This window comes from Nicotiana attenuata, chromosome 7 (assembly GCF_001879085.1).
Source record: "Nicotiana attenuata strain UT chromosome 7, NIATTr2, whole genome shotgun sequence".
Taxonomy (NCBI): domain Eukaryota; kingdom Viridiplantae; phylum Streptophyta; class Magnoliopsida; order Solanales; family Solanaceae; genus Nicotiana; species Nicotiana attenuata.
In genome coordinates this window covers 80598398-80619907 of record NC_031995.1, presented here as the reverse complement: position 1 = coordinate 80619907, position 21510 = coordinate 80598398, and positions in this window count along the sequence as shown.

Genomic DNA, 21510 nt, shown 5'->3' with positions numbered 1-21510 from the left:
CGAAATACATTTGATAACGAGACATAAAGAGAAGTTCGTATTTCTAATTTTATTCATATTATCCTAGTCTCATAAGTTAACAGTATTCTCCCTTATTGGGACTTTCTATTCAGTTAAGTATTGTCTTCTTTCAGTCAAGAGAGTAGAGGGTCAATATATATATATATAGTATTGTAATATTTTCACTACCACCGAGCTATAATCGGTAGGCATGCCCCTATTGGGCAACCTCTGATCAGATGGTAAGTTATATATCGAGCCTACTGTGACGAAGCGCCTATGAGAGAGCCTAGAATAGGCGAGATACAGAGCCTAGTATGGTCGAGCCTATGAGTAAGCCTACTATGGCAGAGCAGTTACACATACCAAGCCTTATAGGGCCGGACAACTATTTTACCCACTATATTGAGAGAGTTGATTCAGTATCAGCGGGTAAGCACATCTTCAGATTATCTTTGACTCCCAGTTACTTTCAGTTATTATATTATCAGTTCAGTTTCAACTTTCACTTATTCTATTGCCTTACATACTCGGTACATTATTTCGTACTCATGTCCCTTTTGCCGGGGACTCTACATTTCATGCCTGCAGGTCCTGATAGACAGCTGGATAGACCTTCCCAGTAGACAAAGCCAAACATCAGCTTGGTTGGTAAGCTTTACTTCTCCGGAGTTACCAGGTTTAGACCTTGGAGTCCATTTTCTTATACAGGTTGATGGGTAGGTCGAGGGTGTGTCCCGACCATGATACAGTCATCTCTAGAGGCTTGTAGACAAGTCCTGTACAGTTTGTATATCTGTAGATGTTCATGGCGGCCTCGCCAGCCTGCACAATCAGCTTTTGGGTATGTTTACCCCTCAGATGAGAGAGGTGATATTTTTATATGATTTAGAATATGGACTCATCGACCTAAGTTGAGGGTTAACCCTCCAGAGTTTAAAGATACAAAGTGGTAGCTCGGGCCGATTATGGCACCGGGTGCTGGCCATGCCTCGTCAGGTCTGGGCGTGACATCCTTCTCCATGACCTTCTCCAGTCCCAAGTTAGGCTTGTTGAGTTTATCTCGGTATGGCCTTCTTCCACTACAGATCTCATGAGTTGTGCGACTGCCCTCGAGTTGAACTCGTCATCCTCGATTGACGATCCTAATTTAGCAAGGACATCGGCCTTATTGTTTTGATCCCGAGGTACGTGTTGCAAAGTTCACTCCTTGAATCGATGTAATGTTACCTGCAACTTATCCATGTACCTTTGCCTTCATTCTTCTCTAACCTCGAACGTCCCATTAACTTGGTTCACCACGAGGAGGGAGTTGCACTTAGCTTCGATCACCTCCGCCCCCAAGCTCTTAGCTAGTTCGAGACTTGGTGGCTTCATTCCCCACTTCATGAATGGCATTGGTGGCTTCAATACGATGCCAAGTCCGGACCTTTTTGCATTCGAGGCACCGTCCATAAAGAGGGTTCAGATCCCCGATGACGTCCCCGAGTTTACCAACAACTCTCTTTCAACCTCGGGTATTAGGGCTGGCATAAAGTTGGCCATGAAGTCTTCCAAAATTTGGGATTTAATGGCGGCCCAGGGTCGATATTCAATATCGTGCCCGCTTATCTCCACGGTCCATTTGGTCAATCGTCCCGAGTGCTCGAGTTTATGCATTATATTTCGCAATAGGTATGTAGTCACAACATATATAGGATGACATTGAAAATATGGTTTCAGCTTCCTAGAGGCGCTTAGCAAAGCGAAGGCCAATTTTTCTAGGTAAAGGTACCTGGTTTCGGCCTCCCCTAGAGTCCTTTTAACATAGTAAATTGGAAATTGTGTACCTTGCTCTTCCCGGACCAGGACTCCACTTACCGCTATCTCCTATACTGCCTAGTACAGGTATAGTTGTTTGTCTTCCTTCGGCGTGTGAAGCAACGGTGGAATCGATAGATACCGCTTGTGTTACTCCAAGGCTCGTTGGCACTCCAGGGTCCACGAAAAGTTATTCTTCTTATTCAGTAGTGAGAAAAATTGGTGGTTCTTATCGGAGGACCTCGAGATAAATCGCCCCAGGGCGGCTACGCGTCCAATTAATCTTTGCACGGCCTTCACGTTGTCCACAACCATGATATTTTCGATTGCTTTGATCTTGTCGTGGTTGATCTCGATTCCCCGGTTGGATACCATAAATCTGATCAATTTACCTGATCCGACTCCGAGCTCACATTTCTTTGGGTTCAGTTTATACTGTACTTTATCAATATGCTGAAGGTTTCCTGTAAATGTTTTAAATGGTCCTCTGCTCATAGGGGCTTAACCAACATATCGTCAATGTTCACCTCCATTGATTTTCCTATTTGTTCCTCGAACATCCGGTTTACTAGGAGTTGATAAGTGGCACCGGTGTTTTTGTATGCGGTTAAATTGGGCTTGCTCAATTTTGCTATTTAATCGAGTTCAGGGGATCACGTCGACTGTCAGCCTCACAATGAATTGGGCTATAGCATGAAGACGAGGTGTTGAGTTCAAGAATCGATGTGTCCGTCGAGACCGAGTACAACAATAATCGAGACTAAGTATGACCAACTTTGAGTGAAGTACAATAACGGAAAGGTGAGATTTCCGTAACCGGCCGAAGATCACGGCTGAAATCTTAGAATAGATCAAATCAAGGGCCGTTATTTGCACCAATCATGGGATTTACTTCCGTAATTAGAATTGTACCATAATTAGGATTCTTCTAGTATATAAAGGGGGATTCCCTATCATTTGTAAAACTACTACATTCACGAATATCAAAGCAATACAATATTTCTCAGGTTACTTGTTTGTTCATCATCTTATTGTGCCTTTAACTATTCTTGCATAACTAGCTCGAGGGTGTCCGAGCTCGAGGGCTCTATCCAAACGCTAGTTTGCTTTATATCATTGTAAATTTACATCATTTATCTTTACGTTTATCAATTGATATTAGGTGAAATCACATATCCTTAAAACCACATTATAAGTTTAGTTGTTATTCAAATTTTAGGGTAAACACTTGGGAGCCCACCGTGAGGATAAGGATAATAGTGATTGCTTAATATTTTAACCTTCATAACACATACTGCTTTAACGCTTGTTCTCGTGAGTATTTATGATTTCAGGAATCAACATGTCAAACTCTCAAGCAGTACCCACTCACATTGATACCAGCCTTGGTCTTCATGGAAAAAATTAACACGAAGTCGCTTCGGGAAACGGAGTGCCTCCAATCAATCCCGACGCACCACAGGCCGTAGATCCAGTTGAAGTCAGTTCTCGTGTCGCCAATCATGGAGATTTTGGTGCCGACCCTAAAAATAGCGTCCGCAGAGATGCCCGGGCAGCCGATCAGATCGCACAAAATGGTGAAGAAGGCGGAATTAGCCTTAGAATGATATTTTACATGCTACAAACTCAGCATGCTGCGATAGCGCAACTCCAAAATCAGAATCGAGCCCCAAGCAGAACCGAACTCGATGCATCACAGGAAGTTGCTCATAGGGTCGAATTCGTACAGGAGAAATTGAACGATAATGGATCGCGAACTAATCCCTCCATCATGAAGATGCTCAAGGAGCTCACTAAACGGATTGAATCGGGAGAAAAGAAGATCGATGCTAATAATAAAAAGGTAGAAACATATAACTCCCGGGTTGATCAAATACTGGGGCACCCCCGATTCTGAAGGGTTTGGATTCAAAAAAGTTCGTACAGAAGCCTTTCCTAACAAGTGCGGATCTGAAGCCCATTCCGAAGAAATTCCGCATGCCAGAAATTCCCAAGTACAATGGAACCACTGATCCTAACGAGCATGTCACTTCTTATACATGCGCGATAAAAATCAAATGACTTAGAAAACAATGAAATTGAATATGTTCAGTTAAAAACATTTTGAGAAACTTTATCGAATGGGGCAATGATATGGTATCATAATTTGCCACCCAATTCTATCGATTCTTTCGCCATGCTTGCAGATTCATTCGTAAAGGCACACGCTGGAGCAATAAAGTTCACGACTAGGAAGTCGGACCTCTTCAAAGTGACACAGAAGGATAATGAAATGCTAAGGGAATTCGTATCTCAATTTCAGATGGAGCGCATGGATCTACCCCTGGTTACCGATGATTGTGCTGTCCAAGCCTTTACTCAGGGTTAGAACGAGCGAAGTTTGGTAGCATCATATCAACTAAAGTAGAATTTGATTGAATATCCAGTGGTGACCTGGGTAATAATACCAATTAAAGATCAGAGTCGAGGATAATCAGTTGGGAGCCCCGTCCGATTCCGTTTACCCAAATAGATCTGAAGGAAGGATTCAAAGAGACATCGACAGAGTGGCCCGATCGAACAGAGATCGGTACCAACCATACATCACAGATCGTAGAAATGACGGACCAGGGCGTAATCCCGTTCGAAATGATGAAAAGAATGATCGTGGTTAAAATTCTCGAGGGCTCATGAGTAAGAGTGGCTTCGATAAACATGTCGAGCCTAAGGAAGCACCACGGTTATCAGAATACAACTTCAGCAATGATGCTTCAGGTATTGGGTCAGCTATTTGACGAATGAAGGATACTAGGTGGCCCAGACCCCTGCAGACTGATCCAGCTCAAAGGAATCAAAATCAAATATGCAAGTACCATGGAACCCATGGTCACAGAACCGAAGACTGCACATAATTAAGGGAGGAGGTAGATCGTTTATTCAACGAAGGTCATCTTCAAGAGTTCTTGAGTGATCGAGCAAAAAACTACTTCAGAGACAGGGATGCAAACAGGAAAAACGAATAGGAGGAACCGCAGCACGTGATTCATATGATCGTCGGTGGGGTCAATATTCCTCAGGGTCCGACATTTAAACGCACCAAAGTTACAATCACAAGGGAGAAGCGTACCTGAGACTACTTACCAGAAGATACCTTATCTTTCAACGATGAGGATGCAGAACAACCTCACAACGACGCACTGGTAGTATCTATCCTTATGAATAAAATTCAAGTTAAACATGTGTTGGTTGATCCAGGAAGCTCGACGAATATTATTCGATCGAGGGTCGTGGAGCAGCTCGGCCTTCAGGATCAAATCATGCCTGCAGCTCGAGTGCTCAACGGTTTTAACATGGCGAGTGAAATCACTAAAGGGGAAATCATGTTGCCAGTGAACGTTGCCGAAACTATCCAGGAAATGAAGTTCCATGTTATCGAAGGTTATATGAGGTACAATGCGCTACTCGGAAGACCTTTGATCCATAATATGAGGGCAGTACCTTCAACACTTCATCAAGTCTTGAAATTCCCAACACCGGAAGGAGTCGAAACGGTGTAAGGCAAATAACCAGCAGCTAAAGAGATGTTTGCAATTGATGAAGTAATACCAGTATCGACACTAACATCAACAAAGGGACCAGAATCAAAGGAGAAGCAGGAAGACAAATAGCAACCACAGTTGCCAGCTTCGACCAGATCAGAACAGCAGGACACTCTCGAGGATGATGATTATATGATACCTCAGACCTTCGTAATCCCCGATGATTCCGATGCCACGAAGTCAACGGTCGAAGAGTTAGAACAAGTCATACTGATCTAGCATCTGCCCGATCGAAAGGTATACCCGGGCACGGGTTTAACTCTCGAGCTCAGGGAAAAACTCATCAAATTCCTTATTAAAATATGGATTGTTTTGCTTGGTCCCACCTTGACATGACGGGGATCCCACTAGAGATCACCACTCATCGATTGAGTTTGGACCCGAAGTTTGGACCTTGTAACGCAAAAAAGGAGGCCACAGTCCGATGTAAAGCATGCATTCATCAAGGACGAGGTTACCAAACTTCTCAAAATAGGATTCATCCGGGAAGTAAAATATCCCGAGTGGTTAGCAAACGTAGTTGTAGTCCCCAAGAAGGGGAATAAACTTAGAATGTGTGTAGACTACAAAGACTTAAAAAAAGTATGCCCTAAGGACTCTTTCCCCCTGCTGAATATCGATCGCATGATCGATGCCACGGCTGACCACAAGATCCTCAGCTTCTTGATGCCTACTCCGGGTACAATCAAATACAAATGAACCTGAAGGATCAGGAAAAGACTTCATTTATCACTAAGTACGACACTTATTGCTATAATGTAATGGTGTTTGGGCTAAAAAAGTCTTCTACTACCTATCAACGCCTAGTAAATCGAATGTTCGAAGAATAAATAGGTAAATCAATGGAGGTTTATATTGATGAAATGCTAGTTAAGTCCCTGCGCACAGAGGACCATTTGACACATTTTCAAGAAACCTTCGACATATTGAGAAAATAAAACATGAAGCTCAACCCCAAGAAATGTTCAATCGGGGTCGGTTCAGGCAAGCTCCTCGACTTTGTGGTGTCAAACCGAGGGATCGAGATCAACCCCGATAAATCAAGGCAATCGAAGACATCACAGTCGTGGACAACGTTAAGACCGTACAAAGGTTAACGGGACGGATAGCCGCTTTAGGCTGGTTCATCTCGAGGTCTTCGGATCAAAGTCACGGGTTCTTCTCACTGCTCAAGAAGAATTAAAGCGGTATCTTTCGAGCCCGCCATTGCTTCACACTCCAAAAGCGGACGAGCAACTCTACTTATATTTAGCAGTCTCGGAGGTCACGGTAAGTGGTGTCCTAGTTCAAGAAGAGAAAGGTACACAATTTCCTGTTTACTCGTTAGCCGAACTTTACGTGAAGCAGAGACTCGATACCCATATTTAGAAAAACAAGCGCTTGCTTTAATAAACACCTCTTGGAAATTAAAACCGTATATTTAATGTCACCCAATTTGTGTTGTAACCACTTATCCCCTATGCAACATTTTGCACAAGCTCGAGCTCTCGGGCCGAGTGGCCAAATGGGCCGTCGAAATCAGTGGGTACAACATTGAGTATCAACCCCGAACAACCATCAAGTCTCAAATCTTGGAAGACTTCGTGGCTGACTTTACGCCAGCCCTCGTGCCCGAGGTCGAAAAGGAATTATTGCTAAAATTGGGTGCATCCTCAGGGGTGTGGACCCTTTTCACAGACGGAGCTTCGAATGTGAAGGGATCCGGGCTAGGTGTCATTTTGAAGCCACCCACAGGAAATGCGTTTAGACAATCTATCAAAACCCCTAAGTTGACTAACAATGAGGCCGAGTATAAGGCCATGATTGCAAGTTTCGAGCTGGCTAAAAGTTTGAGAGAAGAGGTCATCGAGGCCAAGTGTGATTCCCAACTCGTGGTTAACCAGGTTAACAAAACCTTCGAGGTTCAAGAAGATCGAATGCAGAGGTACTTGACCAAATTGCAGGTAACCTTACATCGGTTCAAAGAATAGACCCTACACCATGTACCTCGAGAGTAGAACGGTGAGGCCGATGCCCTTGAAATTTGGGGTCATCAGTCGAAGATGATGAAATTAGCTCGGGGACTGTTGTACAGCTTTCAAAGTCGGTAGTCGAAGAAGGCCACGCCGAAATAAACACCACAAGCCTAACTTGGGATTGGAGGAACAAATATATCGATTATGTGAAGAATGGGAAACTTCTGTTGGACCCTAAAGAATCGAGGACTCTGCGAACGAATGCTGCATGATTCACATTATCCGAAGATGGAACGTTGTACATAAGGATGTTCGATGGGCCGTTGGCAATATGCTTGGGTCTGGGAGACACAGACTATGTCCTACGATAAATTCACGAGGATACTTGTGGGAACCATTCCGGTGCTGAATCACTGGTTCACAAAGTCATCAGAGTAGGATAGTATTGGGACAGTATGGAAAAAGATACTAAGGAGTTCGTTCGAAAATGTGACAAATGCCAAAGACATGCACCAATGATCCACCAACCCGGCAACTTCATTCAGTCCTATCCCCATGGCCATTCATGAAATAGGGAGTAGATATCATCGGCCCTCTACCATCGGCCCCAGGCAAAGCTAAGTTCATTTTATTTATGACTGACTATTTCGCTAAGTGGGTTGAAGCACAGGCCTTCGAGAAAGTCAGAGAAAAAGAAGTCATAGACTTCATTTGGGATCACATCATATGCCGATTTGGGATACCCGCCGAGATCATGTGCGACAACGGGAAACATTTCACCGGCAGCAAAATAACAAAGTTCCTTGAAGATCACAAGATAAAAAGTATCACGTTGACGCCGTATCATCCTAGTGGGAACGGACAGGCCGAATCAACAAACAAGACCATCATTCAGAACCTAATGAAAAGGTTAAACGAAACTAAGGGGAAGTGGAGAGAAATTTTGCCCGAAGTCCTTTAGGCGTATCGAACAACGACAAAATCTAGTATGGGGGCAACACTATTCTCCTTAGTATATGGCGTCGAAGCCCTGATCCCGATCGAGGTCAGGGAACCTAGCATCAGGTTTCAATACATGACGGAAGAATCAAATCACGAAGCTATGAACACGAGCCTCAAATTGCTAGATGAAAAATAGGAAGTCTCCCTCATTCGAATGGCCACCAAGAAATAGCGAATCGAAAGATACTACAATCGAAATGCCAATCTTCGACACTTCTAAATTAGGGACTTTGTTCTTAGTAAAGTCACCATCAACACTCGAGACCCAAACGAGGGAAAGCTCGGTCCAAATTGGGAGGGACCGTACCAGGTCCTCGTCATCGTCGGAAAAGGTTCTTATAAACTTGGCACGATAAACGGCAACAATTGCCAAATAATTTGAACATATCACTCCTCAAGAGATATTATTGCTAAGGTATGGTTTTCCCCTTTTTCATCTGTGTTTAATACTAACTTATTGCAGGTGTTTTGTTGAAGACGTCGAAGTTCTCTCCCTAAATGAAGTCCTTAGGTCTAAAAGCACGCATTGCACTCTTTTTCCCTTCGACCGGTTTTATCCTAAATGGGTTTTCTGGCAAGGTTTTTAACAAGGAAGCCATTGTTCGTGCTAACTTAGAGCAATTCAACAGTATCCTAGGCTTCTCTACAATCTACCTCAAATACTGGGGGGGGGGGCATCACCCTCGGATGTTATGTTTTCAAGAAAAATACTTCGTGTCGATAGGGTCTCGATAGGTAAATTTTGAAAAGGGACAAACAGTCGAATGAATCGTGCCCATGTAGATTACTGGAGCCCCAGCGGCAAAACATGTACGCATGGACGATCTACTGAAAGAAGTACCTTTCCCTTCCAAATGTTCCATGCCTTAGTGAAATTTCTACTTTACAAATTCATACTAACGATTTATTGCGGAAACAGGCTCAAGAGCCAATCGCAGCTAAAGCTCGAGCAATTAACCCTATACTCGGGGACTGCCGTCCGAAAATCAACATGCTCAAATTATTAAACTACGAAATCATATGACCTTAAAAAGGCAATATTCGATTTTATAGGCCACGGCCACCCCACTCGGGGACTGGCACCTTGAATAAGTTCGAAGATAATCGAGAAACAAGCCCAAAGGGCAAATCTCACATTAAAGGCTCCGCCCGAACTAACACGGTCGGAGACATCCGAATTCCTTAATCAAATAGGCCTTCAAATATTTCCATAAAATCGGTTGAAAAACAGCTACCCTCGACAACTTTACATAGGGTTTCGATAACATCAACCCTCGAAAACCTTAAGAGGTATAAACTTGTTCAAACTCTCGAACAAACTTATGCTAAGGCATAGCAAATTCTTATATGATTAAATTTTTTAAGCCGAAAAGGGGAAAAAATCCACTCTTTTAAGGCCATATCGGACCAATTCAAGAGCCTAAGGGCCATTATGTTATTGAGTTCCAGGATCCACCCTCGCTCAAATGAAACCCAAGGGTTTTTCCCACTCCGAATTCGAGCAAGTACTCACTCGATTATAGAAACAATACCAATCCGATTTCGACAAAATTTTTGCAAGGCAATGAAGCGAGTCAAAATTCTCACAAGATCTAAAGTGTATAAGAATTATCATAAAGCAAAGGAAATCAGAGTTTTCACAATTCACAAAACAGAAATCAGAGACAAATCGGAAAGAAAAGGGATCTTTCAGATATGCAAAATTATTTACAAAGACCACTTAGGGTCTTGCACAAAAGATCCAAAAAGAAGAAAAAATTCTAATTGCCTAATCTTCCCCGGGAGCCTCATCTTTATCCCCTCCACTTTCGGATCCACTCGAGCTCCCGGAACCATCATCATCAGAGAGTTAAGCTTTGGCTTTGGCCTCTAGCACTTTCGCATTCTTGATATCGGCGGTAAGGTCAAAGCTATGAGCATGAATCTCTTCGAGAGTCTCTCACCGAGACTAGCATTTGGCATGCTTGGAAACGTAGAATGATTGGACCCGAGCAGCATCAGAAATTTCTTTTGCTCGAGCGTGAGCGGCTTCAGCACAGCTCGGTAGACAGCCACGACCGCTTCCGCGTCGGCCTTTACTCTTTCTGCCTCAGATGTGGCCTTTAAAAGCTCAGCAGATAACCGAGTCTCGAGCTCCTCAATAATCTTGGCTCAAGCCAAGCTCTCCTCCTTCACGCTTTGGAGTTGACGCTCAACCGAAGATAGCTGGGCTCGAGCAGTATCTTTCTCCGAGGCAAGGCGGTCCATGTTCCGCTTCCACCCCAAAGTCTCTGCCTCTTTTATCCTGGCCTCCTCGCGAAGCGGCTCTATCTTTTCAGCCTTCTGCTGAACCTGCAGGATCAAAGTATTAGTCTTCATCCCTGAATCGACACACCAAACTTCTAAGAAAATTCTTTATTACCTGTTCGATCAAGTCAGCCTGCTCATTGTGAGCTTTGGCCAGTTCAGCTCGGAGGTCCTTGATCTCCTCTTCTTTTTGCCCACTGAAGAGTTTGAGGGCATCTCTCTCCTCTGTGAGCCTTTTGAGATCGGGCTCACACCGGTTCAGCTTGGCTTAGGATTTGAACAATGCTTCCTGATGAAGCGTCACGGCCTACAGAGAAAGGAAGGAAATCAGGCAAAAGGAAATAAAGGCAAACGTAAAACTAATAATAAGGGCTGAAGTCTACCTGGTTCAGGAGTCGCTGAGCCTCATCGAAAATGATCGATGCATCCACATCGAAAACATCATCGACCCCCTTGAAGCATCCACGGAATAAGTCATCCCCTTTGTGGGCCGTTCCCACATTAGGGGTCTCGAAAGCCTGGGCCTCCTGAATTTGCCCCGCAGAAAATGTGGGGAGGGGCGGAAAATTATCAATGTTGATTGCCCCAAGAAAGAAACTTGGGGCACTCTCTCCTTCTCGGACATCCTCGGAACCCGACCCTTCAGGCGCACCCAACGATTGTTCATCACGACGGACAGGCACAATCGCCGATTGTTCATCACGGCGAGAGACATCTTCAGCTTCCGATGACTCAGGGACTTTGGTTGGACCATCTTCTGAGATCTCCTCGGTCCAAAGATGAGTCTCCTCGACCACCAGCTCATAGTCAGCATTTTCTTTCTCCTCTTCTTCATCTCGTAGCTTCTGGGCTATGTCGGCAGGTAGAGCGGCGGTGTCATTCTTCGACTTATGAGCCTTGATCTTTTCATGATTTGGAGTATTGGAAGGCGAGACCCTTCTCCTCTTCTTATCCTTAGCCGGTTTCGGGGCCTCCTCTTCCCTAGGTGGGGGCGGCCTCAGGAGAGTATTGTCTCTGAGACCTGTATTGGGGAAAATCAAGTAAAAGTAAAAAAGAAACATTTAACATAAGGGCATCAAACATGGATAGAGAAGCTTACCATGATTTTTTTCCTCCTATCAGCCCCTTGCCAAATCGCGCCACGAGCGCTCAACGTACGAAGAGGTCGAGGCAAAATTCCGAACCCAGCCCGGGCACCCAAGAAATCATTGCATCATAGGAAAGGATGTCAATACAAAAAGGCAAAAGAAACAAAACGGTAAACGAAAGCTATAGGTGGGTTTGTACTTACACTTCATGTTCCACTCTTCAGGGAAAGGCATCTTCTCGACCGGAATTATGTCGGAAGTCCTCACTCGGACAAACCGGCCCATCCGTCTTCGGTCCTTGTCCTCATATATGCTCGAGAACAACATCTTGGTGGCCCGTCACGGAAGCCTTATTAGTCTGCCTCGATAAAGACGAGGGCTGTACATTCTAATGAGATGATCGAGGGTAAAAGGCATTTTCTCGACTTTGCTCAAGAAGAATCGAAACAAACTAAAAATGCGCCAGAAGGAAGGATGGATCTGGCCCAGGGTTATTTGGTATTGGTGGTAGAAATCGAGGATAACGAGGTCAACGGGACCCTGCTTAAAAGGGTAAGTGTAAACACTTCCCTTTCACGTGGGTGGTGATGTCCTCTTCGGGGGTCAGAATCACCACCTCTTTGCCTTCCCAATGGCAATCTTTTTTCACCTGCTTCAGGTCACTCTCAGTTATCCATCATATATATCTCGACATCGGCTCACATCATATATATATATCTTGAAGAAAAACTTGAAAAACCCAGAAGGATTCTTAATATTAGTACAAGAAAAATTCAAAGTAAAGATTAAAGAAGTAAGGAGAAGACCTATTAAGGATTTACGGCGACGGTTCAAGGGCACTAGTGTCGACCATCAACTGACGCTAATTAATGATCTTGGGAATCGTACCGATGCAACGGTTCGGTCGTTTCTTTCGCATGCGTCATAAGAATGACATCATAATTGGTTGAAGTATATAATCAAAGACTCAGTTTGTTTCTTCTCATTACACTCCGACAAAAACGAGGAGACTATCTGTATGCGGTTAAAATCGGGCTTGCCCATTTTTGCTATTTAATCGAGTTCAGGGGATAACGTCGAGTATCAGCCTCGCAATGGATCGGGCTATAGCACGAAGACAAGGTGTTGAGTTCAAGAATCGAGGTGTCCGTGGAGACCGAGGCCAGCAATAATCGAGATTAAGTATGACCGACTTTGAGTGAAGTGCAATAATGGAAAGGCGAGATATCCGTAACCAGTCAAAGATCACGGTAGAAATCCCAAAATAGATCAAATCAAGGGTGGTTATTTGTACCAATCATGGATTCATGGGATTTACTTCCATAATTAGAATTGTACCATAATGAGGATTCCTCTAGTATATAAAGGGGAGTCCCCATCATTTGTAAAACTACTACATTCACGAATATCAAAGCAATATAATATTTCTCAGCTTACTTGCTTGTTCATCAGCTTATTGTGCCTTTAACTATTCTTGCATAACTAGCTCGAGGGTGTACAAGCTTGAGGGCTCTATCCAAACCCTGGTTTGCTTTATATCATTGTCAATTTGCATCATTTATCTTCACATTTATCAATTGATATTAGGTGGAATCACATATCCTTAAAACCACGTTATAAGTTTAATTTTTATCCAAATTTTAGGGTAAACAATTTTTTAATCCGAATGACATCATGTTATAGCAGTATGTGTTGTACTTAGTGATGAAGGAGGTTTTTTCCTGATCATCCAGGTTCATCCATATTTGGTTGTACCCGGGGTAGGCGTCGAGAAAACTGAGGATCTCGTGGCCGACCGTGGCATCGATCATGCGATTGATGTTGGGCAAAGGGAAGGAGTCCATGGGACATGCCTTATTCAAATCCTTATAGTCTACACACATTCTTAATTTATTCCTTTTTTTAGGGACTACCACTATATTTGCTAACCAATCCGGGTAATTAACCCCCGAATAGACCCTATTTAAATGAGTTTAGATACCTCGTCCTTGATGAAAGTATGTTTGACCTCGGACTGGTCTCCTCTTATGCTTGACCGGGTGGAATTTTGGGTTCAAGCTTAGCTGGTGGTTATCTCCGGCGTGATCCATGTCATATCAAGGTGGGACCAAGCGAAACAATCTATGTTAGCTATAAGAAATTGAATGATATTTTTCTTGAGCTCGGGACTTAACCCCGTGCCCAGGTATACCTTTCGCTCGGGTAGATGCTCGATCAATAGGACCTGTTCCAGCTCCTCGACAGTCGACTTAGTGGTGTCAGAATCGTCGCGGCTTACAAAAGATGTGGGAACCCCGTAATCAATGTCTACATCAATCCCCCGTTTCTCTGGTTGGATCGGGACTGGTATCGGTAATTGCTATTAGCTTCTTTCTTTGTGACCGAACTTGGTGTCTTTGTCGTTGCAAGTGCGGATATCAAAATCACCTCTTCGACCGAAAACATTTCCTTTGCAGCTGTCTGCTCTCCGTAGATTGTTTTAATCCCTCCTGATGTTGGAAATTTTAACACTTGGTGCAGAGTCAAGGGCACATCCCTCATGTTGTGGATCCATGGCCTCCCGAACAGAGCGTTATACGTCAGGTCTTCTTCTATCACATAAAACTTGGCTTCCTGGATGGTCCCGGCGGCATTCACTGGCAATGTTATCTCCCCCTTAGTGGTTTCACATACCATGTTGAATCTGTTTATAACTCGGACTGCAGGCACGATTTGATCTTATAGACCGAGCTGCTCTAAGACCCTCGATCGGATGATGTTGGCCGAGCTGCCTGGATCAATTAACACACGCTTAACTCAAGATTTATTTATGAGTACAGATATTACCAGTGCATCGTTGTGGGGCTGTACGATCCCTTCTGCGTCCTCGTCATTGAAAGAGAAGGTTCCTTCTGGTATGTAATCTCGAATCCGATTTTCCCTTGTACTGGATACTCTGGTGCGCTTCAACTTTGGCCCTTGAGGAACATCGACCCTACCGATGATCATGTTAATGACATGTTGGGGTTCTTCTTGTTCGGTCTGTTTGTTAGAATCCCTATTCCTAAAATGATTCTTGGCTCGGTCGCTCAGGAATTCTCGAAGGCGTCCGTTGTTGAATAACCGGGCTACATCCTCTCTCAACTGCCGACAATCCTCTATTCTGTGGTCGTGAGTGCCATGATATTTGCACATCTGGTTCGGATCCCTTTGGGCTGGATCAGATTGTAGAGTTTGAGGCTATTTGGTGTCCTTTATGCGTCCGGTAGCTAATATAATGGCGACAACATCGACGTTGAAGTTGTATTCTTTAACCTCGATGCTTCCTTAGGCCTGATAGGCGTGTCGAAATCGTTCTTGCTCATGAGTCCCCAGTTGCTCTGACCTCGATCACTTCTCCTTTTATTTCGCATAGAATTCCGCCCGGACCCACTGCTTCTTCATTCTCCATTGTAAGGCTGTTACCGATCCGTGTTTGACCTCGATTCACGATCGATATATCTCTTGACTCCATCGATGGTTCTGACAAGATAAACGGACCCCGAAGAGTCCCCAAGTTGATCGCCTTCGACTCTAATTTTTTTATTGACACCAGTTATGCATGTCGGCCCAAGTAACAGTCGGATATTCTATCAAATTTTGTTTCAACTACTGTGAAGCCACCGAGCTTCGAACAATGAGTCCCTAGGTGAAAGCTTGAACGGCCCAATCATCAGCGACCGGTGGCAGATCCATCCATTCCATTTAAAACCGGGACACGAACTCTCTGAGCATCTCATTATCCTTCTATTTTACTTTGAAAAAGTCCGACTTCTTGGTCTCGACCTTGATAGTCCCGGCGTGTGCTTTCGTGAAAGAATCTGCAAGCATAGCAAAGGAGTCAATAGAATTAGGAGGTAAGTCGTGATACCATATCATAGCTCCTTTTGACTGGGTCTCTCTAAACTTCTTCAATAAGACAGACTTGATCTCATCATCCTCCATATCGTTCCCTTTGATGGCACATGTGTAGGAGGTGACATGCTCGTTTGGGTCGGTCGTTTTGTTGTACTTAGGAATCTCAGGAATGCAGAACTTCTTAGGGATCGACTTTGGAGCCTCACTCGGAGGGAATGGTTTTTGCATGAACTTCTTGGAATCCAAGCCCTTCAATATCGGCGGTGCTCCTGGGATTTGATCAACCCTGGAATTGTAGGTTTCCACCTTCTTGTCATTTCCTTTGATTTTCTTCTCCCTCGATTCTATCCGTTTCGTTAGTTCTTCAAGCATCTTCATGATCTCAGGTTTGGTCCCCAATTCATTTTCCTATGACCTCTCTGCGACCAGTTCATCCCTGTGGGTGACTTCCCAAGACAAATCGGGGTCAATTCTGCTCGGTGCGCGACTTTGGTTCTGTCACTGAGCTATCGCCCCCTGTTGAGCCTGTAACATTTCGAAGATCATCCGTAAATTGATTCCATCTCCTCCACTGATTTGTGTATTTTGAGATACTGATCTGGCTCCACCACGGACGCTATTATCGGGGTCGGTAGGCAGATTTGTGTTGATAACCACATGCAAGTTAGCGTCAAACGGGTCCGCGATTGGAATTCTGACGGGATCAACGGGCGGTACCTCGTCACTGGGCGCTATGTTGTTATTTTCACCGTGATGACTGAACTCGTTGTCAACATGTAGGGGTGTTGATTGAGGGTTTGACATTTTGAGTTTTAACCTGAAATTAGAGTCACTTCAAAGAACAAGTGTAAAATAGTGTGTGTTATGGAGATTTGTATCAAATAACCACTATTATCCTTGGTCCCACGGTGAGCGCCAAATTGTTTACCCTCAAAATCGAGTAATAATTAAATTTGTAAGTGGTTTTAAGGATATGCGGATTAACTTGACACAAAAGATAAATTAAGTTGCAATTAAAATAAACAATGATAAAGTAAATTCAAACCACACGAGTTGAATAGTTACAGTCTTGGGAGGTTAGTAGAGCCGTCAAAATGGGCTTGGCCCGTGAGGCCAGCCCAACCCAGCCCGCTACTTAGGTAGGGCTGGGTTGGAATTTTTTTACCTCATTTAAAACTGAGGCTTATAAACCCGGCCCAAGCCAGCCTGCTGGCCTTGAGGCTTGACAGAGGCTGGGCCTGGGCCGGTCCGTGGAAAAAAAGTTAATTATATTCAAATTTAAATATTTAAAAAAAAGTAAAAACTAAAAAAAAATATTAACTATAATCCCCATTTTCCAACCTTAGATTGCTCATTTACCCTTCCATATCAACTAGAATTTATATTTTTGATATGCATGTAGTATGACAAGATTAGTTTTTCTTTTGCTTAATTAACAACGAACTAGGAAAGTTTTAAGTGGCAAATAATATTTTTTTCAAAAAAAAAAATATTATTTTAAGTGTCCAATGATCAGTTTGGTTACTTTAATATATTATTAACTATTAAATTGCTCTTCAGTATAGAAAAATGTCAAGTTTTAATACCCAAAAAATTGACAATGCTAGCAAATATCATGAATTTTAAAATTTTCATGGACTATAATGATGAAATCGACAAATAATGTTAAACCTAAATTTAAAAACCTTAACATATAAACTTATTGAAGCAATTCCTGAACCTAAGGAAAGTGAAAGAAAAGTACTAAAAAATATTCATGTAACGTTAAAAAAACAAGAGCTAGAGTTATAGAGAATTTGCATTTCAATTACGAGATTCCTTGGTAAAAATAGCACGGTCTAGCCGGTTTTCGGAATGGCCATTCAAAAATAGCCAGCGTTTGCAAAGTCATTGAAAAATAGCCACTATTTTGCTACAATACGGAAAGTTCCAGCATAATATACTGGAGATCGATGCACCTGTGTATGAACTTCCAGCAAAATATGCTGGAACTCCAACATGCAGAAAGTTTCAGCATATTATGCTGGACCGGTATATTATACTGGAACTCCAATATATTATATTGAAGTTTCAGTATAATATACTGGATCTCAAGTATAATATACTCGAGTATCTGAACAGTGTTTTCGTTCAAATTTATCTTTTCATGAAAAGTAGCTAAATTTCGATTATTTTTAAAACTATGGCTATTTTTGAGTTTCTCTCGATTCCTTGTCAAATATCAAGATTCTTGTACACTCTAAATAAGCAGAAATCGTTCATATGATCAAGAGATTAAATCACGAAAAAAATATCTAAAGATTTGGAGAAATATTTTTTTTTCTAAAAAAATTGAAAGGCCGGCCCGCCCTAGCAGTAGGGCTGGGCTGGGCTGGCCATTTTAAGGCCCTTATAGATGGAGGGTTGGCCCGCCCTAGCCCACAAAATTTAAAAGCCCACGAGGCTTGCTCTAGAGGTTAGCAACCCTTGAACTAGATGCACTCGATCAATATCAAGATACAATTGAATAAGAGCCTAAAGATGTATTATTTCGGAATGCGTGTTACAATGTGTTAAATGAATTACCAGACCCCCTTTATACATTGGAGGAGTCCTACATTAGGTAAAATTCTATAAAAGGAAAAAATATCTTTATTTGCTGATTGCTAGTTCCTCATTGATAAGTACCGAATTTCCGCCGTAATATCCGACCAGTCACGGATATTTCGGTCTTCTGTTGGCATGCAAACAATGTTGCTTCGAGCTCGCTCGGGGATAGGATCGATGCCGGGATCACGGCCTTGATATTCCTGAAGGCGTGCATTCTGACCCTGGATTCTAACTCGGCAGGACTTTGTCACGACCCAATATTCACCAGTCGTGATGGCACCTAACCCACCCGCTAGGTAAGCCAATTAACAATTATCCATTTCCATTTAACTTAATAAAACAATTAAACAACAGGATTATCTAAATCTTATACATTTCCCAAGGACTGGTAGTACAAATCATGAGCTTCTAAGAATAGAGTTTACAAAGATGTTATGAAGAAAATACATCTTCTGTTTGAAAAGTACATAAACAGAATTTTATAATCTAGGCTACCGTGAACAAGAGGCAGTATACAGCAGGAACACAGGTACACCTTCTAATCCAGCAACCATCGAACGCAGCAACATCGGCATCCGAGATCTGCACGCAATGTGCAGGAAGTGCAGTATGAGTACAACCAACCCCATGTACTCAAAAAGTAACAAACCTAACCTTAGGTTGAAAGTACTGACGAGCTGGAATATAGGTCGGATCCGACACAAATAACCAACAGCAGTTCATAACAGTGTAAAGCAAGTAGCTCAGAGATAGAATGCTCAGCCTTTTCATATTCTTCAAAAAATAGTTCCGCCTTTCAAGAATATCAGTGAAAAACCCAAATTCTTCACCGAAAACGTCATGAAATATGAGATAGCAGGTGTATACCTCTCTATGACCACATATCAATGTGTGTAAAAATATCATGAAAGATGTGACACCGTACTGCATGAGGAAAATGCGTCTCTATGCATGTATGCCATATATGCATGCCAATGCCATGTATCTCAGAGATGAATCATGTACTCACACTCGTAGAGTACTCAACCTCACGGCATCCCACTCAACCACTCGGTACTGTATATGGCCCATACGGCCCAGGGAAATCCATCCTGGAACATATAGAACACTGACTATAAGTCGCCCACTACCGAGGATAAAGGGTAACCCAACCCTGTGGAGAAATCCATCTCCAAGTATCAACTACTTCGGACAAATCCATGCCCAGGGAAATTCATCCCTCAATAATATATAAATGCTCAACCACTTGGTACCGTATATGGACCATGCGGCCCAGATAAGTCCATCCTGTAACATACTCAATAATGACTATACGTCACTCGGTACCGAGGAAAAAGGGAAATCCATCCCTGTGGAGAAATTTTTCTCCATATATCAATACTTCGGACAAATCCATATCCAGGGAAATCCATCCCTCACTAATAACATTCGCGCTCACTAGGGTGTGTTACAGACTCCGGAGGGGCTCCTTCAGCCAAAGAGCTTACATAATCATCAATGTAAAAGCTGCGGCGTGCAGCCCGATCCCATAATTGTCACTCATAATCAGGCTCTCGGCCCCATTCAGTCATCAATCTCTCCAATCTCACCCACGGGCTCACAATGTCATGAAAACTCACCCGGAACAATGATATGATGTATCAATAAGTAACAACTGAGACTGAGATATGATATGAATGCTTGAATGTGACTGAGTACGAAATATCAATGAATTCAATGAGATGACAGCAATAAACGACCACTATGGGTCCCAACAATATCAGCATAAAGCTTAGACATGATATCTAGCATGATGTACAGCTCATTTATTTTATCACATGGTGAAAACCCCGATATAAATAAATTAGGGCCACTATTCAGTGCCCTGGAAATAGCAGAGTCACAACTCACAGGGTGCACGCCCACACTCCCGTCACCTAGCATGTGCTTCACCTCAACATCAATCACATAGCACGTAATTCGAGGTTTTATACCCTAAGCACTAAGTTTAGAAGAGCTACTTATCATAAACAAGCTGATTCCGACACCGAGCAAGCCAACCGATGCTCCAAGAATGCCATTACGCGTGTAGCGACCTCCGAACGGCTCAAAACTAGCCAAAAGCAACTCAAATACATCAGATAAAGCCCAAGGAAGCAATTTCAAATGATAAAGATCGAATCCTAAGTCAAATCCCAGATCCGGCCAAAAATCACACCCAGTCCCACACCTCGAAACCCGAAAAACTCACAAAATCCAACAACCCACTCAACTACGAGTCTAACCATACTAGTTTCACTCAAATCCGACTTCAATTCGACATTCAAATCTCAAAAATTCACTTTATGATATTTCTACAATTTTCCCCAAATTTCCATCTCAAAATACAAATTGAATGATGAAGGCAATGATATATTCATGAATATTAACCAAATCCGAGTTAGAATCACTTACCCCGATGATTTTCTTGAAAAACCCACAAAATATCGCCACAAGTCGAGCTCCCATGGTCCAAAATGTGAAATAAAACCCTAAGCCTCGTTTATATAGTACTTCCTCTGAACCTCATTGTGCGGTCTGCACAATTCTGCTGCAGCCGCACTCTGCCAATCTTTGCGGTCGCACAAAAATCGTGCGGCCGCACACCACAGTTTTCCTTCATACCAGGCTTCAGTATTTTGACCTTAACTTTCTCTACAGATGTCCAAATAGTGACTTCTTTCTGGAAACTAGACATGAAGGTCTACAACATTCGTTTTTGAATAATCTCAAAATTCCTTGTAGATCAAAGGAAATAAGATTCCGAAGTCAGACCAGCGATCCTGCAGAACATCTTGATGTGCGGCCGCACATGAAATCATGCGGTCCCCACTGAGGTCCGCAAAATTTTAGTGCAGTACACGCTTGCAATCCGCATAAATTTGGTGCGATCCGCACTTCCAAAAGTGCCAGAACAAACTCAGAGTACCGAAATGCTCGGACTCGCTTAAAACTCACCCCGAAACACATCTGACGCCCCCGAGACCTCAACCAAAGGTACCATCAAGTCCCAAAACACCATATGAACTTAGTCGAGCCCTCAAATCACATCAAAAAATAACAAAAACATGAATCGCAAACCAATTCAAGCTTAATGAACTTGAAACCTCAAACTTCTATAAGCGATGTCGAAACCTATCAAATCTCGTCCGATCGGCCCCAAATTTTGCACACAAGTCATAAATGACATAATGGAGCTATTCCAATCTCCAAAATTGGATTTCGATCCCGATATCAAAAGGTCAACTCCCCGGGTCAAACTTCCAAACTTAAGCTTTAAACTTTGAATTTCATTCTTCCAAACTGACTACAAATTAC